The sequence below is a fragment of the Protopterus annectens genome, chromosome 15.part0 (assembly GCF_019279795.1).
Source record: "Protopterus annectens isolate FY-2018-M chromosome 15.part0, PAN1.0, whole genome shotgun sequence".
Classification (NCBI taxonomy): Eukaryota; Metazoa; Chordata; order Ceratodontiformes; family Protopteridae; genus Protopterus; species Protopterus annectens.
Genome location: NC_056749.1, coordinates 187,080,033 through 187,105,071, shown reverse-complemented (window position 1 = coordinate 187,105,071; position 25,039 = coordinate 187,080,033). Strand labels below are relative to the sequence as shown.

The 25,039-nt window shown below is 37.7% G+C and overlaps 1 long non-coding RNA gene across 2 annotated transcripts in view; it reads left to right on the top strand.

Annotated features, from left to right (window-relative positions):
* Nucleotides 1-3,193: 3,193 nt before the first annotated feature.
* Nucleotides 3,194-25,039, top strand: part of LOC122790106 — a 264,893-nt gene continuing 243,047 nt past the window's right edge. Inside the window, exon 1 of one of the 2 annotated variants that reach the window (XR_006362922.1) lies at nt 3,194-3,429. This is a non-coding gene — a long non-coding RNA (uncharacterized LOC122790106). The remainder of the gene's footprint in view (nt 3,430-25,039) is intronic. The other variant, XR_006362923.1, reaches the window with a different exon arrangement.

Sequence of the window (25,039 nt, the reverse complement as noted above, 5' to 3'; positions counted from 1 at the left end):
ATTAGAGCAATGTGGAAGAAAGATACACAGACAGTTCCAATAGTAGTAGGAGCAATGGGTCTTATAAAAAAGAATTTACAATCGTCTTTAGATATGTTACCAATATTTGTAACTCCATACGAACTGCAGAAGGAGTCATTACTGGGCACATTGCGGGTGCTGTGAACAGCACTACTTGCTGACATCAAAGACTGAAACAATACTAATTTCATGAACTAGGGATGGCATCCATTCCCATCATGGTATTAGAAACCCAAAAGACTTGGAGAAATTAAAAAAAAAGGATTCTCCACTTCTTTCATGGATTACCTGAGACCAGAGTGAACAGCACATGTATGCACACATTGGCTGCCACTTAGCTTGACTGCAGATATCTCCCCTTTAAAGCTTTTGATACTGTGGCCATTTTGAGGTTTTTGATATCCATAGCACAACAGAGTAAATGAACAGCATCCTTCAAATTGAAGTGTGAAGTGCGAACATGGTCCTTCCTCTCATGTTTCTGTTTCTATTCACCCTTATCATATAATGGTATAAGCACATCCACTTACATTTTATATAAAAACAGTGCATCTCTACCACAGTTTTTATGCCACACTAATACTTACTCAGGACAAATACATAGATGCTAGAGTAGTAATACAGATATGTACTTTATAAGATATTGTTGCAAACTTTTGCTAGCCTGTCAATTTTGCTAAATTATGAGTCATCATTAGGAGAACCAGTGAAGATGTATATTTTATTCAGCATTTCACACTGATACCTGATTAATGAAATTATAGTATTGTAATATATTGCCTGACTAACCACTTTCTTAATGTAAGCACCATCCTTAGGAGACTCCCATATTATAGCAATTATAGTTAATGTGCAACAATTCATCAATGTCTCTGTTGCCCTAACTGCTCTATTATGTTACTTCATTTTGAAATTTAAATGGATAATCTATAGCTATATTTAACTAGGTTGCAATAGAGAGGTATATAACTCTGTTTTTCACAAGGATTTGGATGCAAGGTGCTATAAATTACTATTCTGATGCTGAAAAGCTTTGTTATCTTGTTTCTTATTTTCTTTCCTTGTTTGTACTTCCTTTCTTTTTTCCTCATCTTTATATCTTAAAGATTGCTAGCTCCTTGTGTAACTTGTGGTGTCTACTATTCTAGTCTTACCCCTTGCTCTGCAAACTACTGCTTATTGGATCCTCCCCTAAAGCATTCAGAAAAGCAGGACAAGGACAGAACAGCTCCCGTCTCCTGCAAAGCATCTATTAGATGTACCCAGTTTTGGACAAACACCAAAAGAAGGGGAAAAATGTCTTGTGAAAGTGTCTGGAAACCTGTCCTGTGGATGTCTTCCCTACTAATTAATAACGCAACTTCTTCAGCAGTTACACTGCTAGATGGATTCAGACTCATACATGACTACTATATTATATATATATATATATATATATATATATATATATATATATATATAATATTCTCCTTTTCTCCCTAAAACACAGCACTCTGCTACTTCTTTTCTCTGTAATATTGGAGCTCACTTGAGATTATATTATGAAAGTTACCTGGAGATTCTTCTCTTCACTCACAGACTGGCAGAGACCCACTCTGAAGTGCAAATGAGTGCACAGACCGCCTGCTACTAGGCTTGCCGGTTGTCATTCTTCTCCCTTCTTTTGTAACTTGATTTTAATCAGCCTTTTTTTCAATTATACTGCAAAGATTATGCTATTGCTTTTTTCATAGCTTTTCAGTCCTTGAGTCAAAATTCCAACCCAGATCTCTGCAGCTACCTTATATGCCTCACTGGCTAAAGTGTCAGATAATGATTCCTTATCATTTTATAATTTCTTGAAAGTGTTAATGATCTCGACAATAAATGTTTCACAGATTCCTTCTGTATGAAACCTGTCTTATACCTGCAGTCCCATCTACGTTCTCTTCATTTAACTTTTCTTTCTAAAAATAATACCATTTATCATAGTTTATATGCCAGGCTCCAGTCTGACATCTTTCCCTGTTCCTTTAGCTATCAATTAATTGCCAAAGTGTTCTGTTATATTTCAGTTGCACTACTTTGAATATTTTTGCCATCTAGGGTGAAAAGCTGACTTTTTAATAATATCCTATACTTTCTTCTCTCTTTTTAATCATTACTTAATTCTATAAATAAAGTTAGAATTTCCTGTGACCATGCACAGTATTAACTTGGTGAATGGGGAATAAACTAATGAACCTGACATAAATAAATTCAGCTGCTCATTCTACAGTAGTCTTTTTTGCGTACGGCTTTTCCTGAATGGCTGCAATTTGCATTAAGTGCTGCACTGTGTTGGACATCATGTATGAATATGCATCTTCGTTTAGAAAGCGTAATGCTATTAGTAGACTTTTTATGCACTTGGAATGCTTAGGGCATTACATCTGTGAACTGCTTCAAAGAAAGCAAGCTAAGGTATATGACTGTGACAAGCATCTGTTCAGTTAGCGTGCAGCTGGCTAGCTTTTTGATTACTGGATCATGTAATGCACAGATATCTAATCATGCATGAGCTTCCTTTAGTTTGTTTTCCAGTCTTAAAACTGGAAGTATATTGAACATTGTAGCTGTTTTTTGGAAAGCAGCTTTTTCCCTGAGCTATATCTGTAATTGTGTGGCTACTAGGGATTGTAATGTAACACATTCTCATGCAGTACATTGGCCCATTGTGGCTGTAATGTGTTCCAAGGCCACACTGAATCTATAAACAGTTACTGTACACAAAGCTGCTGGCAAGAATCTGTTAGTCTGACCTCAGAAAAACAATTCTGGCAAATCCAAATGGGTTATTTTGTGTTAGATATCTGGATCTAGTTAGAATATGAAATAGTTTATTTATTTGTTTATATTGTATTACATGCAGCCATTAAGAAATCTGTAAATCAACAGAAGCAGCAAATGCAAAAAAAATATTCAAAGACACAGAATTTCTTTACGGAACAGTATGTTGTTTTTTTAAGTTTTGCTATATTACACAGCACAATAACTGACTAAGGGTAATATTCATAATTCAGAAATCATTACCCTAAGCATATGACCATTCAATGAATATCATTATAAGAAACATCTGCCAAGTAATATTAATAACTGCAGCATTTTCTGCTTCTTATTTCTCACAGAGACTTGGCAGTGTATGAGGCCAGAATGTTCCAAACAGTGTCTCACTCGTGACTTACGTAAGTATGATCTCAAGCCATGAGAAGGATGTTGCCCAATTAACAACATGTTTTAATTCAGGGGTATTTATCAATGCCAGCCATTAAAAGTCTCTCTTTTTCAGTGATCAGGAACAGTAAACCCCTATCATTTGCCATGTGGAAACCGAACCTTCACTAACTTTATATGCAAGGAAGCAAGTTTTATCAAGATCACCATACTATGGTAAGTTTCATTAAAGAAATCAACTTCTTTTGAAATACAGACACTTAGATAATATGGAATTGCATACCAGTACTCTATTGGTGAATGAATGTTCTCCACCAGGGCATTAATGTAAATATACTGCGTAGTAAAAAAACAAGTCTATCTCCATATGACTGTATAATATTAAGCTGTTGTGATGCAAGGACTAAAAACAAAAACAAATGGCCGACATATTTTTTTATAATCACTGAACATGGCTTTGCTGTTTAGTGAGCATAAAATTTAAAAAAAAAAGAAAGACAGAGAGAGAGAGAGACAGACAGAGACAGACAGAAGTTGAGCAGGAGAGAAAGAGAGAGAGAGCAACTGAGAGGCTCAGTGTATACCTCTCAACTTCTTTGATCAAGAATTCTGGATAAAGATAAAAGTAGGAGAGAAAAAAAGACTTAAAACCTAGAACAGATTTTAAACATGACCTTTATCAAAATGCACATTCTGCGTGATAAGCAATATGAAACTATGTCTGTCTTCATTGATTGACAGTAATCTTTACTGATTTATGAGAAAATTAAACATTTTCAAAGGACTAAACAAAATTAGGGGCAGTTGAGAGGCATGGGGTAGATTCCAGTGCCTTGCAGTGTATGATCACAGTGAATTATTTAAAGTGTACTCAGGCAAGAAAGATGTAATTGCTGTATGTGTGTGTGTGTGTGTGTGTGTGTGTGTGTGTGTGTGTGTGTGTGTGTGTGTGTGTGTGTGTGTGTGTGTGTGTGTGTGTGTGTCTGTGTGTGTGTGCATTTGTCTGTCTGTGATTGTGTGTGTGTGCCTCTGACTACATGTGTGTGAGTCTCTTTCTGCTTATCCATCTGTGTGTGCATCTCTGAGTGTCTCTTTCTATCTATATATGAGTCTGTCTGCCTGCACCTATGAATGTGTATGCGTATGTGAGTGTGTGTGTGTGTGTGTGTGTGTGTGTGTGTGTGTGTGTGTGTGTGTGTGTGCGTGTAGGTGTGTGTGCATGCTTTTTTATGTGTTTCTGTCTAAGCATGAATCTGTCTGTCTATGTCAATGAATATGTGTATATATATGGGTTCCTATGACTTCGTCGACAGTTCATTTCGTCGACAGTTCATTTCGTTGACAGTTCATTTCATCGACATGCATTTTCCCCCTTCCCCAATGTTGTGCGACCCTGGAGTTGATATATATAGTTAGGGGGGTGTGGGGGGGCACAGCCCCCCCACATTGGGGGGTGTGGGGGACGAAGCCCCCCACCTAAAATGCTTGTCGATTAAATGAACTGTCGACGAAATGAACTGTCGACGAAGTCATAGGAACCCATGTATATATGTGTCTAACTTATTTTAGGTTTAAAATACTTAAAACAATTACATCCTGTTACAGCAAGTTCTGAAACATTAGCTTGAAGAACTATTTTACATAAGAAATATAAAAATAAAATATATACTAGTAAAAAATACAAATATAAAACAATTTAACAGATAACCCATTATCTAAATGCAATAAAGCAATGCTATGCAGAACTTGTTGCACTGCTTTCCGTATTTAGCCTGTGATGTATCAAAAGTAAATAATACAGTGCTCTACATGAGACTGAAACCTAAAGCACATAAAGTGAGAATTATGCTTTTCTCTATCTGTTATAGTTATTTTAGAATATGCTACTATTTCTAGCATAATGAAATTTCTCTTTGACTGGCATGAAAGCAAGGATTCATTACCATAGCAATCACATAGTGAGAAATGTAAAACCACTGACTTGCCTTTCCTTATTGACAGAGTACAACCAATAACTGTGTTGCTCTTTCAGGTGAATTATAACTGCATCGACATAGGTGTTGTGCAATAACTATTCCAAGACTGTAAACCGTTTGCCTCAGTAGCAGCAGTTCTTTTAAAACTTGCTTCAGTTCTGTTTGTGTTTGTAGTGTGATGTCTGATTTGCAGATTTAGTGGACTATTTTAGTGATATATTGTATTTAGGTAGAGCTGATGCATGGTTTATCCATGGGTGGTGTGGTTTAGTCATGAAGGGTAAGCCTGAAACATCAAAGAAATCCAGCTGTTCACAATCCTGCAATATCTATGCATGAGTATGAGGAGTATGATACATCACGATTACACAGTGGCATTGTCTAAAAATAAATGTGTTACCTTATTAAGTAATGTCATTGTATAGTAAAGCTTATTTACTGTTCCATCTCATGTCACTGATGTGAGCCTGTACGGATGGCTTAGCAATGAAATGTGCATGATTACATCTTTGCATGTGACATCTCTAGTTTAGTGCAGTTCCTGGCACTTTATCATGGTTATTTTGTTTTATTCTGATTTTTTAATTGTACTGAACATTTCTACATGCATTTCATGTTATGCAATGAAAGATTAAACATGAACAATGGTTGGTTGTCCTTCAGTACTTCAGTACCTGTTTGCTCTAAACTGAACATTACCTACGGGAGCAAGCCTGATTAAAACAAATCACTTTAAGTAGTTTGACCTATTAGAAAATTACTATTACCATTTTTCTGTAATTCTAAGAAAAAAACCTAAACATATAACTGATCTACAGAAATCTGCCTCCCCCACCTCACATAGGCACATCAATAGCCCAAAGACAGAACAAAAATATTTCCATTTACAGCTAATCTTGCTTGTGTCTTCAAGCACACCAGAGTGAACAGTATATTGTGTAATCTCTCTTCTGACAGCAGACTGCAAATCTCCATGCATTCACTGAATGTTGCATGCACATCTCAAAACATAGTCACAAGAACAGTCATAAAATATCTAATCAACTTCAAGAGTTCTTCCAATCCTAAACTTACAAACAACATAAAAGAGAGGTCATGCATTTATACTCCTATGGTGATTAATATACTGTTTTATTTATACAGACGTTCATGATCCTTTAACTAGGCTAGCTTGACTTTTAATATCAGTTATATACAAATTAAAACATATATCATTCATTAACACTTCTAGAGTAATTATCATATTAATACAATAATTACTCCTAATTATTGTATTAATATGAAATGTCAGATTTTCATCTTCCTTCAAATAAGCCTGTATTCCTAAAAAATATCAAGGCGAACATTTAAGTTCATATATTTTACACAGTGTATAATACCAATTATTTTATTTTGAATCAATCAGATTTACTAAATAAAATTATACATAACTCATGTGTACAATCATTGGTGTAGTTTTTCTAACCTGGACCTAATACATTACTCAGTGGTGTGGTTCTAATCCCTTGGTATTTGGCACATTCAAATAATATACGGCATACATTTTCTTTCACAAATATAGGAGACAGTGTTCAACTATTTATACTTCTTCAAGAGAAAAAAATAATTTTATGAACTTTATATCTACAGCTCATACAGATGGATAATAATTTCCTGTTTTGTATCAATGATGAATATAATGTGTTTTAATAGGATTCATACGTATTTTGAGGCAATTTAGTCTCTCACCCATGCGTAATATGTCAATACTCATCTTAAGGATGTACCCCTTTCTCAGTGAGAGTTAGGCCATTTATTCATGGGGTGTAATGTTGTAGGTAACTCATCCAGTGATCTATATTCTGTTTGAAGGATGATAATGTGCACCACTGTTTAATCTCATTATATTATATTATATGGGCATATATATATATATATATATATATATATATATATATATATATATGGGTTCATGTCAAACCAACGACATATTAAAATAACGAAAGTCACTACAGCGAAATGAAACCATCGACAGTTGAAAACATCGACAGTACATGTATACGAAAGTACAGTGCTAACATGGGTCCTGCAAGGGGGAAGTAAAGGATATGATATGATACTGTACCCATACTACTTCCCCCTTGCAGGACCCATGTTAGCGCTGTACTTTCGTATACATGTACTGTCGATGTTTTCAACTGTCGATGGTTTCGTTTCGCTGTAGTGACTTTCGTTATTTTAATATGTCGTTGGTTTGACATGAACCCATATATATATATATATGGGTTCCTATGACTTCGTCGACAGTTCAGTTCATTTCGTTGACAGTTCATTTCATCGACATGCATTTGCCCCCTTCCCCAATGTTGTGCGACTCTGGAGTTGATATATATAGTTAGGGGGGGTGTGGGGGGGCACAGCCCCCCACATTGGGGGGTGTGGAGGGCAAAGCCCCCCACCTAAAATGCTTGTCGATGAAATGAACTGTCGACGAAATGAACTATCGATGAAATGAACTGTCGACAAAGTCATAGGAACATATATATATATATATATATATATATATATATATATATATATGTAGATAGATAGATATATTATATTTATTATGTGGACAGTTATTCCAGAGAAAGAGGAGGAGGAGGCACTGTGTAACACATCCATCTCTATGTCATGTCCCATTTATTTGCTGGTAAAGAGTTAGGTCCCTATTGCTGATGTTTTGTAAGCTATTTGACTTATGAAGAGACAGGATGTCAAGGATTACAGGGTCACTAATGGCACAGGCGGCAAGGTGCAGATCAGTTCTCAAGAGTCTATAATATACTGTGTAAAGAGATAGTTTTGTTAGCTTAAAGGGACAATCCCAGAGTCTAAAATTCTGATCTAATGAAACTTGTCCTGATATCTCCCAGTTGTCATCATTCACTTACCACATTGTCATCAACCCTACTCCTGGTTTCAATTTACTTTAGTCAACCCTGTTTTCACTCCTTCTGGTGAGCACAATTAACAATATTCAGTTCCTGTCAAAGCTTTCACTGCCCGATCACTGGGAAACAAGGTTATTACATTTTTGTGCGTGTTTGTGGTGGCGGTGCTTTGGAAAGACTCTCGGTGTTTGCTTTTTATGAACTCGTCAAAAAGCTTATCCTAAGTGCACAGCTCTTTATTTCCTTTATTTATTCGACATAGCATAACTGTGAGCGGTATAGTCAAAAGAGTTCTGTTTAGTGAATTCATACTAAATCTCTGCAGTCTCTTGACATATTCCCCTTACTCTGTAGTAATGCAATCTCAGAATTAGTATGTAAAACTATCACAGGTTGCCGTACTGTACAGCCACCACTGACAGTAAGTTTTGGACTTCATTCTTTGAAATAAATCTATTGCTTGCATCACAGATATGTCTTTTACAGCAGGTCAGAAGACCATTATACTTGTCTCATATTCAAAGATCAAAAAACAGAACATTAAAAAAAGAAGACGGCTTCTACTACTGTTCAAAACTTGCATTATTCTGATGTTTTCTACAGAGCAAGTGGCAGTCATGCATAACATCGTAGCACTTAACTAGCATTCAGAAATCCACACAAAATAAAATATGTAATGAAATGAACAGAAAACTCTGTTAACTAATGTTTTAGCTTTGCATTGTTCATGTGCTTTCCTGCAAGGTAGTAGAGAGGTCATAAAACTCCTGAAGGACTACTTTTCTCTGAGGATAAAAAGTACAGGTAAAGCTAATGAATGACTCAGTGAGAGCTGTTGTGAGTACAACTGCAGTTTGAGATGGAATTTCACTAAGACCATTGAAACTTCCTGTAAGCACCTCTCCCCCAACCCCAGTGCTCAGAAAGCCAGACTGAAAATGCAAACAAAGACTAGAATCAAAATAAAACAATCTCTGAGACTGTCCCTTTAAGGTCTTTAAATCTAAAATCTTTGTAGTTAGGAACCACTGGGGTTTGTGGTTGGATGTCAAGTGAGGTACAGCCTAAGGGAGATACTGAAGGGGGCATTGTACTAGATAACTGGTCTAATGAGTGGTGAATATAAGGGAATAATGAGATCTTTAGATGTGAATTACATGTTTTTGGCTATTAGTTGTCTAAAAAGTAGGATTTTCTGCCTACAGTTGCTACATGATGGTTGAAAGAGAGGGGAATGTCAATCCATATAGACAGGCCCCGACTACATTTATAAGTTAATTAGTTTCTCTGTACAAGGTATATAATGTAGATCAGACAGTATATCTGCTACATTTAATTATTTTTTGTATAATAATAATAATAATAATAATAATACTCATGGGTTAACCAGGTAGGTCAACAGGAAACACAATCCCTTTTCAGGGGTGAACTGAGAGCAAAGACAGCTTAAGTGACTTGCTTAAGGTCACAGAGTAGACCAATGAGGGCTGAAGGAATAAAACCCTGTACCACAGGAACTACAGCTCACTGCCTAACGCTCTGCAGCAATTGCCAGACTTTTTTTTTAATAGCATGCTATTTTTACATCCCAATAATGGCCATATTTTCTTTAAATAATGATGTAGATATCTCAACCCATATTTAAGAAATCTCTGTTTGACCACACTACTGGTTGCTGATGATATATTCAATTGTATATTCTATTTACCCTTTTTTCTCTAAGATTTTCCTTATGATAGGTCCTTTCACTAGTGTAATGCATTTGAACCACTTAGTAAAAATTTTGATATTTGCCACGGCTTCTTTCAAAATTCCAAATCCTTCCCTCAGCAAACTTCAGGGAAAGAGTTTGGAATACCTATTCACAGGGTAAGAAATGTATACACTTAATGTATGGTTTCTCGGTTTAGATGCCCAAATGTCTGACTCATAAGAGATTTGCAGTTGTTTTATTTCATAATTTCTACCACGATTATCAAACCTTATCCATCTTTACCCATTTTGTCTAATTTTAAATGCTTAATATGTTGTCACTAAGGATCAGTTCCCGTTACCTGTATGAATACACTTGTTCAACTTGTTCTACATTTAAACATAACCTAAAAATCTCTCTTTTTTGAACTAAATGATAGAAATTTCATTTTTTAATATTAACTTCAATCTTGTATTTCTTTGCATTATAATCCAAGATTTGTGGTTGCCTTTTCCATGTTATGAGATTAATGTTAGGAGATCTAATGTTAGAAATAACAGTTCAGCTACATAGCACAGTACATGCATTTCTTCTTCCACAGTTTTAGTATATCCATCTCTTCTCATGACAACTTGTCTATCATTTCAAATATAAATTACGAACAGCCAGAGTGCTAAAATACACAACTGACAACTCCTCTGTTCAAAAAGAACCATTTAATATATTCATTTTGCATGTTACTGTAACCCTGCCTGCCTGGTTCCTGCTGTACAACTCCATTATGACTGGTATTAGAATATACTGCTAGCCTTTTCTAACCATAATCTCCCAAATCTTCTGCTTATCTTCAATGTCATATAAACATTTTAAATAAGGGTATAATCCAAATCATTTTGCTTCCTCTGCACTTTATACTTTCTAATTACATGTTAAAAAGAAGAGCAGGCTGCTTCAGATGATATACCTTTGATGTAAGCATAATGCAATTTAGTCAATCCATTTTTTGACTTATTTTATAAACCTCTAACAGTTATGGGTGTTCACATTCTGGCTTCATTTTCTCCTATCTTTTGTAAACTGGTTTTATCAGTACTTTTTAGATGGCTTTGCATATAGTAACTTATTTACATAGTTTATGAATCCTATAATCAACATTTCAGCCTACTCCTGTGCAACAGCCTTGTAAACATCATCAACTAAACAGTTAAGTGCTATCTCATTATTCTGTAATTTATTCAAAGTGTCATTAATCTTCTCAATGGTAAATATTCCATGCAGTTTCCATCTTTATGAATCCAATCTTATACTTTCAGTTTGCTCTACTTCCTTTATGTTAATTTTATCTTTAGAGAATTAGTACCATTTATCATAGTTTATACACCATTCTTCAAGGTGTGATTATTTCTCCATTACTTTAGCTAACAACATTTTCTAATACTCTCAGTTATATTTCTTTGGACATCTTTTGTCTTTTAAAGTGAAAAGAGCATTGTTTTTAATTTTCTGTTCTTACCTTTCTCCTTTTTTATCATTATAGGTTCATAGGTTCATAGGTAGATACTAGGCTATCTGCCCTAGGGCATTTATAAGCCTAGCCAGAGTGTATTTGGCTTACGCCACCCTATTAGATTAGCCTACTGTGCCTCTGTAAAGTAGGTCACAGAAGGTACTCTTTTAAGATTAGTTTACTGTGCCTCTGTAAAGTAGGTCACAGAAGGTACCCTTTTAAGATTAGTTTACTGTGCCTCTGTCTATCAGGGACACAGAAGAGATCCCAGGGGTGAATTTGCGATTTCCCATCCACACGTCCAAATTTCGCTTGAAGAGGGTCAGCGAGGGGCTATGTCTAACATGAATTGGGATTCTATTCCAGAGTGAGGGGAGCCTCTGGGAAATGAATCTGTCCCTCCAGCATGTCCTATTTATTTTTGTGCTGAGGTTTAGGTCCCTGGAGCGTGTAGCTCTAAGGGACTTGGATTTTTTGAGGTGGAGTATGTCCATTAATTCTGGGTTTGACATGGCTTTGTACGTCAGGCATAGATCGCCTCTGAGTAGGCGGTAAGCAACTGAGTAGAGCTGGAGTTTCTTTAGTTGAGCTGCATAGGACATCTGTTTGTAGCCCATGATCCTCTTGGTGAGGTACTTTTGGGGTCTCTCCAGTTGCTGCAGGTGTCGGGTAAGGTACATCCCAAAAGGGGCATTGTATTCAATTATGGGTCTGATGAGTGACGAGTAGAGGAGCACAATGACCTCTCTTGATCTAGATGCGAACCCTTTCGTGATAAGGTGGGCTATATAGAAGGTCTTTCTAACCACTTTGGCAATGTCATTATCAAAGGAGAGTTTACGATCTACGTTGGTCCCCAAATCTCTAATTACTTCTTCCGTACTTAATGGATTACCACCTATGTGGTAATTTGTGGGCACCTTGTTTTTCCCTAAGGGGATGACTATGCACTTTTTAGCATTTAGCTTGAGGCCATGGCTCTGGCACCAAGCATTCATCTCTGTAAGACCCTTTTGGAGGATGCTTGTGTCAGCTGGAGATTCGATTATGGCCCCCAGTTTGCAGTCATCTGCAAACTTTGTCAGCCATAATCCCCCCATGTTAGCCTGAACCTCAGAGAAGTATATACAGAACAAGAGAGGTCCCAGAACTGAGCCCTGTGGGATGCCACTTGTAACTGGTTTGGATTCGGACATGGCACCTGTGATTCTGACCATGTGGGTTCTATCTCTGAGCCAGTTTGCAACCCATCTTGTGATATCGGGGTTGATATTTAAGCTGGTAAGCTTATTTATGATGCCCGAGTGGGGTATTGTGTCGAAGGCTTTTGCGAGGTCCAGCTAGGCTGTGTGGACTACCTTGCCCTCATCTATGGCTTTGGTAACTGTTTCAAAGAAATCAACTAGGTTTAAGAGGCAAGATCTGCCCTTAGCAAAGCTGAATTGGGTAGGGTCCAGTGTCTGGAGGTTCCCAATGTCTTTGTTAATGAGTTCCATGATAATACACTCCATAGCTTTACAAACCAGACTAGTCAGGCTTATGGGGTGATAGTTTCCGTGGTCCATTGTGGCACCACCTTTGTGGAGTGGGACCACTGTAGCTGTACACCATTCTTTGGATACATATCCTGTAGTAAGGCTAAGTTTGAACAGTGACTTAATGTGAGGGTTCAGTTCTTCTTGGAGCTCATGTAAGACACAGCCTGGGATACCGTCCAGTCCCATAGATGCTGTGTTTTTTGCTTTGGAGAGGGCAGCTTTCACCTGTGCATCTGTGATGTCAGGGAGGTTACATTCAGTTGGGATAGGCATTTGCTCCTTTGCGGGGGAAGGGGGGGAGAAGTTTGCACTGAATCTGTCTGCCAGTATGTTGGCTATGTCTGTAGGTTCGTTATATTTTGGACCATTGTGCAACAATTCAGAGCATATCTGGGAGTTTCCGCCCATGTTTCTGACATAACTAAAGAAGGCCTTATGATTGTCTTTAGTGTCTAGGGCAATTTTTTTTTTTCCGAAACTGGCCTTTGATGATTTTATGAGGGATCAAAGTTTCTTGCTAATACTTATCAGAGATGCCTTCCCTTTTTGGGATTTTGTTCTGTCATGTAGTAGCTTCCTCCTTCTGTTGTATAGCTTATTTATGGCCGGGGTCCACCAGATCGGTCTCCTATTTTTGGAGGAGTGAGTCTTGGTTTTATTTGGGATAGCATGATCCATGCATTCCTGCAGGTGCTCATAGAATGCATTTGTAAAGGATTCTGCAGATTGGGCTGTATTATCCTCTGGCCCAGGGGCTTTGAAGGATTCTACCTCAGTCTTGAGAAGTGCAAAGTTGGCTTTTGAGAAATTTTTTACAGTGATTTCCTTGGCTGGGGGTGGGGACGGGATATGGATATCCAGGGAAATTTGTTTATGGTCTGATCTTACCAATGAGGGGTTTACCTCTGGTGTGGAACATAGAGTCCCCATGTTGGTGATGACCAGGTCCAATATGTTGTTCCCTCTTGTGGGAGTGGTGACCAGTTGTTCCATTGTGTTAGAGTTTATAAATTCAAGGAACCATTGGGCGAGGGTGTTTGGACTTGAGTAGTTTTCCCAGTCAATGTTTGGGTAGTTGAAGTCACCCAATAACATAGTGTTTGGAGAGACCTTCATATTCTCCAGTGATCTCTGGAATGCCAAGTGGGGTTCCTGTAATAGGGAGGGTGTTCTGTAACAGGCTACAAACTGAAAGGCAGTTTTGCCCGCTGTTAGTTGCACATGGATGGTTTCCGATGCTTCGTGCAGTGCCACTAACCTGGAGGTGTAGGTATCTTTGATGAATATAGATACTCCCCCTCCTTTTGTGCTTCAGTCTGAGTTTTGGGGCCGAAACGCATGGTATGAGTTATAACCTGATAGTGCTGGGGTGCTCTCAGGAGCCTTAAACCAGGTTTCTGTTACTGCACAGACATCGATTTTCTTCATACTGAGGAGAGCCTCGAGTGTGTGCATCTTGAGGTTTAGACTTCTGGCATTGAGTAGCATTACCTTTAGTTTTTTTATCCTTGGGTTGTCTATGGAGGTGGGTTTGTCCTTTGAGCCTTGCCTAAAAAAAGGCACTATGGGGTGGCAAGAGCCTTGGTCAGTATACGAAAGCCTAAGGGTGACAGGTGCAAGCCGTCCCTAATGAAGCAACGTGGCTTGTCGAGCATGTCATCCCAGGCTGACAGACACTGGATCCCCTTTGAAGGACACCAATACTTTAGCCAGTTGTTGAAACTGATCATTTTGTCTTTATACTGTGGCATCATTCTTGGTGAGGGCAAGATGCTACTCAAGGTCACGGTCATACCAGCCTGAGTTACATGGTCAGAGAGCTCCTCTATGTCTCTTTTCATGTAGTCCAGGGAGGTACGTCTCAGGTCATTCACACTAGCATGGACAATGACGGAGTCATACTTGTACTTGCTTTGGAGTGACCTGAGTGCTTTCATTATGTGGCGGATCTTGGCACCCGACAGGCAGCTTACAGTGACCTTCTCCTTGTTCAGTCTGGTGAGCGGGACGTCAGTGTGCCAGACAATAGAGTCCCCTATAACAAGTGTATTTGGCGTGTTGTTTGGCCTTAAGGGCTGTGACTGTGAGGCACACTGATTTTGTGAGATATGTGATTCATGGGTATTGTTGAGGGGTGGCTGTTGCTTGGATATCTGCTTAGGAGGTCTTTGCTGTTTAGGCAGAATTTTATTTAGAGCCTCCGAGTATGTTTTTGTGTGTTTATGTGTTGGGTATGCAGATGCAATAGGTCTGTGTGAGACTGGATTTGTGGTGTGGGTGGTTACCTTTTCCTCCTGACTGACTGTGCCAGTCTTGGGTTGAGAGAGCTCTGCCTCCAGTTTGGCTGTGTAACTGCATCTCTCACATGTATTAGAGTTTGTTGGAAGGAGGAGAGGGTTGTCTGTGTACATAAGTCAATTGCAACATTGCCTCAAAATTCCCAGATTCACCAGCTGGACTGGAGAGTAACCTTGAAACTGACCCTTGGACATACCAGATTAGTATAGGGAACTGTTTTTTTACTGATCAGATTAGGGAAGGGAACTGATTTTTCACTTGATCAGGAAGGACCAATCGGGAGCCTAATATTTATGAGAAGTCAAGGAGGGTGTAGTGCTTTAGTTAGTTAGTGTTTCCTTATACGAGCTGAGCAAGTGTAGGGCTTTAGAAAGAGAATAGAGTGATTACTTTGAGAGTTTGAACAGTTCTAAGGGAAAAAGTGAAGAGCAGACTGTGTGGAGCCTGGAATAGTTTAAACCTGTTTAGGCGGCACTGCCCGACGCTGCTCAGTGCGCAAAACCGCACAAAAAGAGAGTTGTAGGGTTTTAAGAGAGAAAGATCAAGGAGTTTAGAATTGACCCAAAATGGCCAATAAAACTACAGCTTCTAGGTAGTTACCACTCCTCCATGGACAGGCAGGCTGTTCAGTGTTAACCACTCCCACTGGTCAACACAGAGACTTCCCTTTAGCCCAAGCAAGCACTGGCCTTCTAGAAACTTCCAAACAGCTCAGAACAGCAAATATGTAACTGAACTTTCTTAACATTCAGAAAGTGGGAAAAAAGCAAGATTTTTTTTTTCTTTTTGTTTAGTTTAAAGGTAGCAGAGATACACAAGCAGCAAAATAATCACAACAGTGCAATAAATGACCCCACACTTGAGTGCTAGGCCAAAATCAGGTAAAATACAGTTTTTAGAGAAAAAAATGATTTTAAATTAAGTGCAACACATGAAATGCAGAAAACAGGCTCTAGATGTGTTCCAAGTACTGTTACTGTTACAGATATAAACTTTAGCAAGCCAGAAAATGCCAAAAGTAGGTGGCAAAGTAGTAAAACTTAACAAAAAATCAGAAGAAAATACTTAAAATCACAAAAGTGGCTCCTTTTCTTCTCTCAGCGTTTTCTCCCCTTGGTAGGTGCTTCAGCAACAACTAGCAAGCCTGAAAAGATGCCAAAACCATGAGGCAGCCGGGTTTTAAGAGAGACAGATCAAGGAGTTTAGAATTGACCCAAAATGGCCAAAAAAACTACAGCTTCTAGGTAGTAACCACTCCTCCAGGGACAAGCAGGCTGTTCAGTGTTAACCACTCCTACTGGTGAAAACAGAGACTTCCCTTTAGCCCAAGCAAGCACTGGCCTTCTAGAAACTTCCAAACAGTTCAGAACAGCAAATCTGTAACTGAACTTTCTTAACTTTCAGAAAGTGGGAAAAAAGCAAGATTTTTTTGTTTTTTTTTCTTTTTGTTGTAGTTTAAATGTAGCAGAGATACACAAGCAGCAATATAATCACAACAGTGCAATAAATGACCCCACACTTGAGTGCTAGGCCAAAAATCAGGTAAAATGCAGTTTTTAGAGAAAAAAAAAAGATTTTAAATTAAGTGCAACACAGGAAATGCAGTAAACAGGCTCTAGATGTGTTCCAAGTACTGTTACTGTTACAGATATAAACTTTAGCAAGCCAGAAAATGCCAAAAGTAGGTGGCAAAGTAGTAAAACTTAACAAAAAATCAGAAGAAAATACTTAAAAATCACAAAAGTGGCTCCCTTTCTTCTCTCAGCATTTTCTCCCCCTGGTAGGTGCTTCAGCAACAACTAGCAAGCCTGAAAATATGCAAAAACCATGAGGCAGCTGGGTTTTAAGAGAGACAGATCAAGGAGTTTAGAATTGACCCAAAATGGCCAATAAAACTACAGCTTCTAGGTAGTAACCACTCCTCCAGGGACAGGCAGGCTGTTCAGTGTTAACCACTCCCACTGGTGAACACAGAGACTTCCCTTTAGCCCAAGCAAGCACTGGCCTTCTAGAAACTTCCAAACAGTTCAGAACAGCAAATCTGTAACTGAACTTCCTTAACTTTCAGAAAGTGGGGAAAAAAGCAAGATTTTTTTTTCTTTTTGTTGTAGTTAGCAGAGATACACAAGCAGCAAAATAATCACAACAGTGCAATAAATGACCCCGCACTTGAGTTCTAGGCCAAAATCAGGTAAAATGCAGTTTTTAGAAAACAAATGATTTTAAATTAAGTGCAACACAGGAAATGCAGTAAACAGGCTCTAGATGTGTTCCAAGTACTGTTACTGTTACAGATATAAACTTTAGCAAGCCAGAAAATGCCAAAAAGTAGTTGGCAAAGCAGTAAAACTTAACAAAAATCAGAAGAAAATACTTAAAAATCACAAAAGTGGCTCCTTTTCTTCTCTCACCGTTTTCTCTGACTTAACTGTCACTGTTTTTAGGTTTGACCCGTTCCTCTATAACCCTTTTAATGTTTTTTTTCCTTTGCAAAATTCATTATTAAACCAATTTATTGTCCTTGTAATTCTATCCTTATCATTAGCCACTTAACAGAATCTGTACTTTAATCTGGCCAGTGTTTCCTGATTGACTTCATGCTTTGGAAAACAATTGTAATGCTTTTCAATATTTTCTATTTTCATTGGAGAACTCTTTATTAGATCTAATGGAGGTTATAATTTCCCCTATCCTTAATTGTTTTCTCTTCTTTTTATGGTAATCTAATTATTATTCTAAGTTGTCCTAGTTTCAGTTAGTGGAAAGTAATCACTTTCCACTCTTGTTTAAATGTTTAGTCTATATACAATTATCAACTCAGTTCCTATTTTAAATAGCCTACCTGAGATATGTAATTATTTGAACAAAGTCTGAATTTAGTTTACTTCACCTTCTAGTGCTCATTGTAAACTACTGAGCCATTCATACAATTTTTAATTATTTTGAATATTTGCTTATTCTTATATCTTATCTACTGTTTTTAACTTTCACAATATGGGCTGAAAATGTCAGTGTTCCCCTGCTCTCACATTTAGATCACCTGTTACTATTACTTTTTAATCCATCATTATTCCATTTTGGAATATAATAAATTATCTAATGTAGCCCTGTGTTTTTTTTTTTGCATGACAACACCATTTTTTTACTGCAAGTTGAAATGTGTTAAAAAGATAGTTTTCATCATTAATTCTTCAGAAATATAAAACATGTTTTGGTGAGCATTTTTTAACTTAAAATACTTTAATTTTACATTATTAGACCTTTGACAAATCTTCCAAAATGCTTTATCTTTTGCAGCAGCCTTATAGCTTTCATAATCAAACACAGGAATGAAATATGAGCAATAGTCTATGTTTCTTGGTTTACGATATCAATTTTTTTTTAACAAAGTGGAGAAAGTGACCATATTTTAATGTGTTCTTCAGTTCACCCATATTCTATGATATAACATTACACACTGTCCTCATTTGGTCTGATTTTCTTAAATGACAACTAAATATAGCTCCATTTGACCACTGCAGTATATAATCCCCAGCATCATCAACCTTTCTAAAGTTCCCATTTAATTCTTCATTTCCCTTATTATCATGTTTTAAATCTGCTAAATTTGCCCTTTTGATACATACTAGTTGTCTTAGACACTTTTGGTTTTGGGTAACATTTTTAATCAAGCTTCAATTAAAGCATTTTTCAATTCTGCCAGCATTTCATTTTAAATTTTATGGGTATTATTCACAGACCAGAGACACTTCCTTAATCTGCTTTTTAATTTTACAGTTATCGCTGCAGACTTAGCTCACTCCTGTCTCCACTTACATAGGTCTATTATTAGATTCTTCTTATCTGTGTTGTCTGTTGTATTATCATAATAATAATAATTTGAAATCTGAAAGTCCACATTATTATTAAAATTGATTTCACAACCATACAATCTAAATGACTATTTATTGTCCTCTATATGTTTATCCAGTTTTGCTGAATATAAAACGCCATCCCATTAGTGTCACATTTTTTTCTTCTTCTTTCGGCTTTTCCCGGTTAGGGGTCACCACAGTGGATCACCTGACCGCTCATGATTGGCACTGGAGTTTTATGGTGTTGAGTTGCCAGCTCAGTGACTGACCTTCTACAGAAGGCACACACACACACACACACACACACACACACACACACACACACACGTGCACCTAGGGCCAATTTAGAGTATCCAATCCACCTACTCGGGATGTGGGAGGAAACTGGAGCACCCGGAAAAAACCCATGCGACCACATAGAGGACATGCAGACTCTGCACAAAAGGTACCCCAGCCGAGGATCAAACCAGAGAACCTCTTTCTGTGAGGTGGCAACACTAACCACTGCACCACTGTGGCCACCTCCATTAGTGTCACTTTTTTTTTTAAACACCTATATTAATGTCACACATTTTCAACAATGACACGGTTACACATATAGGTTCATAGGTAGGTACTAGGCTATCGGCCCAAAGGCCTATGTAAGCCTAGCCAACAAGGTTCTCTGGCTTACGCCACCCAAGAAAGTTATTTTCCTGTGCCACTGTCAAGCAGACACACAGAAGTGATCCCCGGGGTGTATTTCCTATTTCCCATCCACTCATCAAGATATTTCTTGAAGAGTGCTAATGAAGAACTTTGCTTAACATAGATGGGTAGCCTGTTCCAGAGTATGGGAAGTCTCTGGGACAAGAATCTATCCCTCCAGCATGTCCTGTTTATTGTGGTGACAAGGTTTAGGTCCCTAGAGCATGTAGCTCAAAGGGATTGGGATTTCTTTAGGTGTAGCATGTCCAACAGCTCTGGGTTTGACATAGCTTTATATGTTAGGCAGAGATCACCTTGGAGTAGGCGATATGCTACAGAGTAAAGCTGGAGATTTTTGAGGTGGTCAGTGTAGGGCATTCGTTTGAGGCCAGTAATCCTCTTTGTGAGATACTTCTGTGGCCTTTCCAGCTGCTGCAGATGTCTTGTGAGGTACATTCCAAAAGGGGCATTGTACTCTATAATGGGTCTAATGAGTGTCGAGTAGAGGGGAACAATGACCTCTTTTTTCCTGGATGAGAACCCTTTTATGATGAGGTGTGCCACATAGAAGGACTTCCTGACTACTGCTGTGATGTGACTATCAAAGGAGAGACTACTGTCCACCTGGGTCCCAAAGTCTCTTATCACACATTCGGTGTTAATTAGATTGCTGCCTATGTGGTAGTTCATGGGTACAGAGTTTTTACCAAAGGGGGTGACACTGCACTTTTTGGCATTGAGCTTGAGGCCATGGCTCTGACACCAGGCATCTGTCTCAGCGAGGCCCTTCTGTAGGATGTCCACATCATTTGGGGACTTGACTATGGCTCCTAGTTTGCAGTCATCTGTGAACTTCATTAGCCAGAGGCTTTCCGTGTTAACCTGTACTTCAGAGAAGTAGATACCAAACAGGAGAGGTCCCAGGATGGAACCCTGTGGTACTCCACTTGTCACTGCTTTGAGGTCAGATTTGGAGTCTGCAACTTTTACAGTGTGGGCTCTGTCAGTGAGCCAATTGGCAACCCATCTTATGATGTAGGGATTTATACCCAGTTTAGTGAGTTTAGCTATAATTCCAGAATGGGGGATGGTGTCAAAAGCCTTGGCGAGGTCAAGATAGGCTGTGTGAACCACCTTACCCTCATCTACAGCTTTGGTGACTGCCTCAATGAGGTCGATCAGGTTCAGGAGGCATAATCTGCCTTTCACAAACCTGAACTGGGTTGGATCCAAAGTTTGGAGGTTACCAATGTCTTTGTTTATGAGTTCCATGATGATACGTTCCATGGCCTTGCAGACCAGGCTCTTCAGGCTAATAGGTCGATAGTTCCTGGGATCAGTGGTGGTTCCCCCTTTGTGGAGTGGGATAAATGTTGCTGTGCACCATTCAGTGGGCACAAAGCCTGATGCGAGGCTATTACTGAACATGGTGCTTAAGTGGGGAGCCAGTTCATTCTGAAGTTTGTGTAAAACGCAGCCTGGGATGTTGTCCAGTCCCATGGATGCTTTGTTTTTGGCTTTAGAGAGTGCAGCTTTTACCTGCGTAGTTGTGATTACAGGGACTCTGCATTCTTCCTGTATAGATATGGCCCCTTTACGGGGTCAGGGGGGGTAAAGTTAGCACTGAACCTATCTGTCAGGATGTTGGCAATATCAACTGGTTCTGTAATTTTCGTGCCTTTGTGCTGTAACTCAGAGCAGATCTGGGAGTTGCCATTGAGATTCTTGACATAGCTATAGAATGCTTTGTGGTTGTCATTAGAATTAGTGGTGATTTTGTTTTCGTAGCTAGCTTTGGAAGATAAGGGATCTCAGCTTCTTACTGAGGCTGACCAGAGAGCTCCTCCACTCATGGGATTTTACTCTCTTTTGCAACAGTTTCTTCCTTCTGTTGTACAGTTTGTTTAATGCAGGGGACCACCAGATTGGCTTCCTTTTTCTGGAGGACAGCATCTTGATTCTGTTTGGGATAACATGATCCATGCACTCATGACAGTGCTTATAGAGTGCATTTGTGTAGGATTCAGCAGTTGTAACTGTATTGTCCATCTGCATGAGTGTCATGAAGTTCACTACTTCTGTCTTAAGAAGCATGAAGTTGGCTTTGGAGAAATGTTTTACCATGGATTCCTTAATGGGGGGTGGGGGCGGGATGTGGATATCAAGGGTGATTAGCTTATGGTCGGATTGGACCAACGAGGAGTTGACTTCAGGTATGGAACACAGGTCGCTCATGTTGGTAATGACTAGGTCTAGGATATTGTTGCCCTGGTGGGGGTTTGGATAAGTTGATCCAGGGCATTGGAGTTTATGAATTCCAGAAAGTGTTGAGCTAAGGAGTTGGTACACGAGTAGTTTTCCCAGTTAATGGTGGAGTAGTTGAAGTCGCCCATTATTAGGGTGTTTGGTTGAACCCTATTATTTTCCAGTACATCAAGAAAAGAGGAGTGGGGGTGTGTGGCTAGGATGTAGACTGGTTGGCAGCATCTTTTCTCAGCTCTGCACTCAAAAGATATTTCTGACAGGAATTTTTAAAAACTAGATATTGTAGACAAACCTATTTTGTTGAATTACTTCTACTAATATCACTAGAAGTCTACAGTGCAAAAAATTTGGCTTTAGACATTATTTTTCCTGTCAAAAACAAGAAGGAAGGTATCTGAATCTGCTGAAAATGAGCTTTTCTAAGCATACCACACAGGACCAGATGATGAAAAAGGAGATACAGTCTTTATTAAATGCTATACAAGACTTGTCAGTGAAATTTGACAAAATGAATAACAAACTGGATACTTTTGAGGAGAGATCTACAAAACAAATACAGCAACTACAAGAAATAATGATGCAACAGAAGTCTCAAATAGCTGACATAGAGAGATCCTTAAATGATACTGAGGGCAGACTCTCAGAACAAGATCTTCAGCTACATTTTTTATCACAACAAAATGCTTTATTACAAAATAAAATAGAGAACAGGTCCAGACGAAAAAACCTTCGCATCTATGGGCTACCAGAAAACAGAGGGAGATAACATGGTGACTTTCCTTACTACCTGGTTACCAGAAGTTTTAAAATTGCCTGAAGCTCTTTCTTATGGAATTGAAAGAGCTCACAGATCCTTAAGAGCTGCTTCATTAACCATCAAATCAAAAAATCACCCGAGATCAATAATAGCAAAGTTTTTTTCATCACAGGACAAGGAACTTATTTTAAAAACAGCATGGTCAACTTCTCCAGTTAAATACAAAGACAACATAATCAGATTTGATAATGATTATTCTGCTGGAGTTATAACTGCAAGAAAAGAATGTCTCCCTGTGATAAAGGAATTGAAAAAAAGACAACTTAAAGTCCACTTGCTGTTCCCTGCAAGAATAAAAATATTTTTTACTGAAGGTCCTAAAACTTTTGACACTCTGCAAGCAACAGCTTCTTATCTTTCAGCTAATAAAACCTTGGATAATGTGGAAGAAATGGATTTCTCCCAATTTGGGGTTAAGTGTCACTTAGAAAAAAATGAATGGAGCACTGCTGACAAGAAGAAGAAGAAACGATAAAAGACATATGAAAAACACAAACATTATTGTCTTCTATTTGCTCTGTAAAGCAAAAAGGTTCTTTGAAAGCATTCATGCTTTACACATGTGTCAGTCTTTGAAACAATATACATACAAGATAAGCAGGACATTTTATAACTAAAGGAAACAACCCTAAAGAAAGCAAGGTAACATATCTTTCTCTATTACAGTGTAAATACTTATAGTCATGATTTTTCTAACTCTAAATGATGTTTAGATAGTTCATTTATAAATTACCTGCCTTTTACTGCTAGTATAGAATATGATGTATTTACACTGACATATTAATGTGGTGTGTTTAAATGAGCATGATTCCTTTTTATATTATTTACACTAAGCTGCATGAAATATCTAAATTGATGTATTTAATACACATAATAATATATAAAAACTGATAGTAATAACTGTCAAAAAGTGCCTTGAAAAGTAATTATCTATTCTTTGATGCTAAAAGTGCCTTTTTGACTAACAAACAACTGTTTGGCTTGTATATCTGCCCTTAATGTTAAGAAAACTAATAGAAGTTTAATGACCTGGTGTTCAGTTTAAAAAAGTCCTAAAAACTTCACTTACTTTGTTTTTGTATTCCCGCCATGGTCATGAGCTGGAAACTCTTATTTTACCACCCCTGAATTAAGGTTCTTCAGTTAGAATCCAGTACAGTGTGTTAAACCTTCTAACAGCACAAAATGAAAGTAAACAGTTATGAGTGATGTCAGCACTAAAACAAGACAGTATTGGTGTGGTGTCAGCTCCTAAGCTACTTAAAGTAACCAGCACACTATTTATGAGATGGCAAAGTGCTTTTACAGTTTTAACAAATATTAAAAGAACACTGAAGTACCTAATGAATTTAGAAGGTATCAACACATACATGACGTTTTATTATATTGTAATATTTGTTATTCATTTTGAATTGTACACATAAACAGCACACAAAGCTTAAAAAGAAGCATATCACTTGGAAGAAACTGTATGAATAGTTAACACATACAGACTTTACTATAATCTTTTCTGATAAGATCACCCATGTAAATTACTATAATTTAACTTAATTTTATAAAAATGTAATATATTTAAGTCCTTGACTGGAACTATATAACATATTTGTAAACACACTGCAGCTAGTGTACTCAACCTTAAAGATAGTAAGTCAATTAAGGTTCATGAATGTAGCTATGTGTTATTAGGCATTTTAAGGGTAAAAAGGAGTTGTTGTTTAATTATCAAGGTACTCTGTAAATATTAAATTGTTCAAGTAGCACAATCATTAAGCAGTAATGAGCAAGAAAAAATCTCAGACTTGCTTGTGATATTGTTTTATATATATATATATATATATATATATATATATATATATATATATATATATAGGAAAGAACTGCTGAATTATAAGTATGCTTTTATTAAAGGCAAGTTATATTAATATTGAACATCCTCACTGAAAATGAATGGTTGCGTAGATACACAGTAACTCCCATTATATAACCAAGGCTAAAGAGATTGTCTTGTATGTCTAAATTGATCAGCCTTGAACCTTAGATTGCAAATAGACATGCAATATACTTTTACTTATAATACTGAATATATATTATATAACATCACAAACACTAAAGCCATTGTCAGCTACATCTCATATCAATCAGCATTAAAATATGATTTGAATAGCATAGGCATTTACTAACATATTGCTGTTGGTACCTGATATGCATATAAGTAACAGGTCTAATTTCTGTCTATGAAAGTAAATACCAGGCTGTGTGCATTTGTTAATTATGAAACA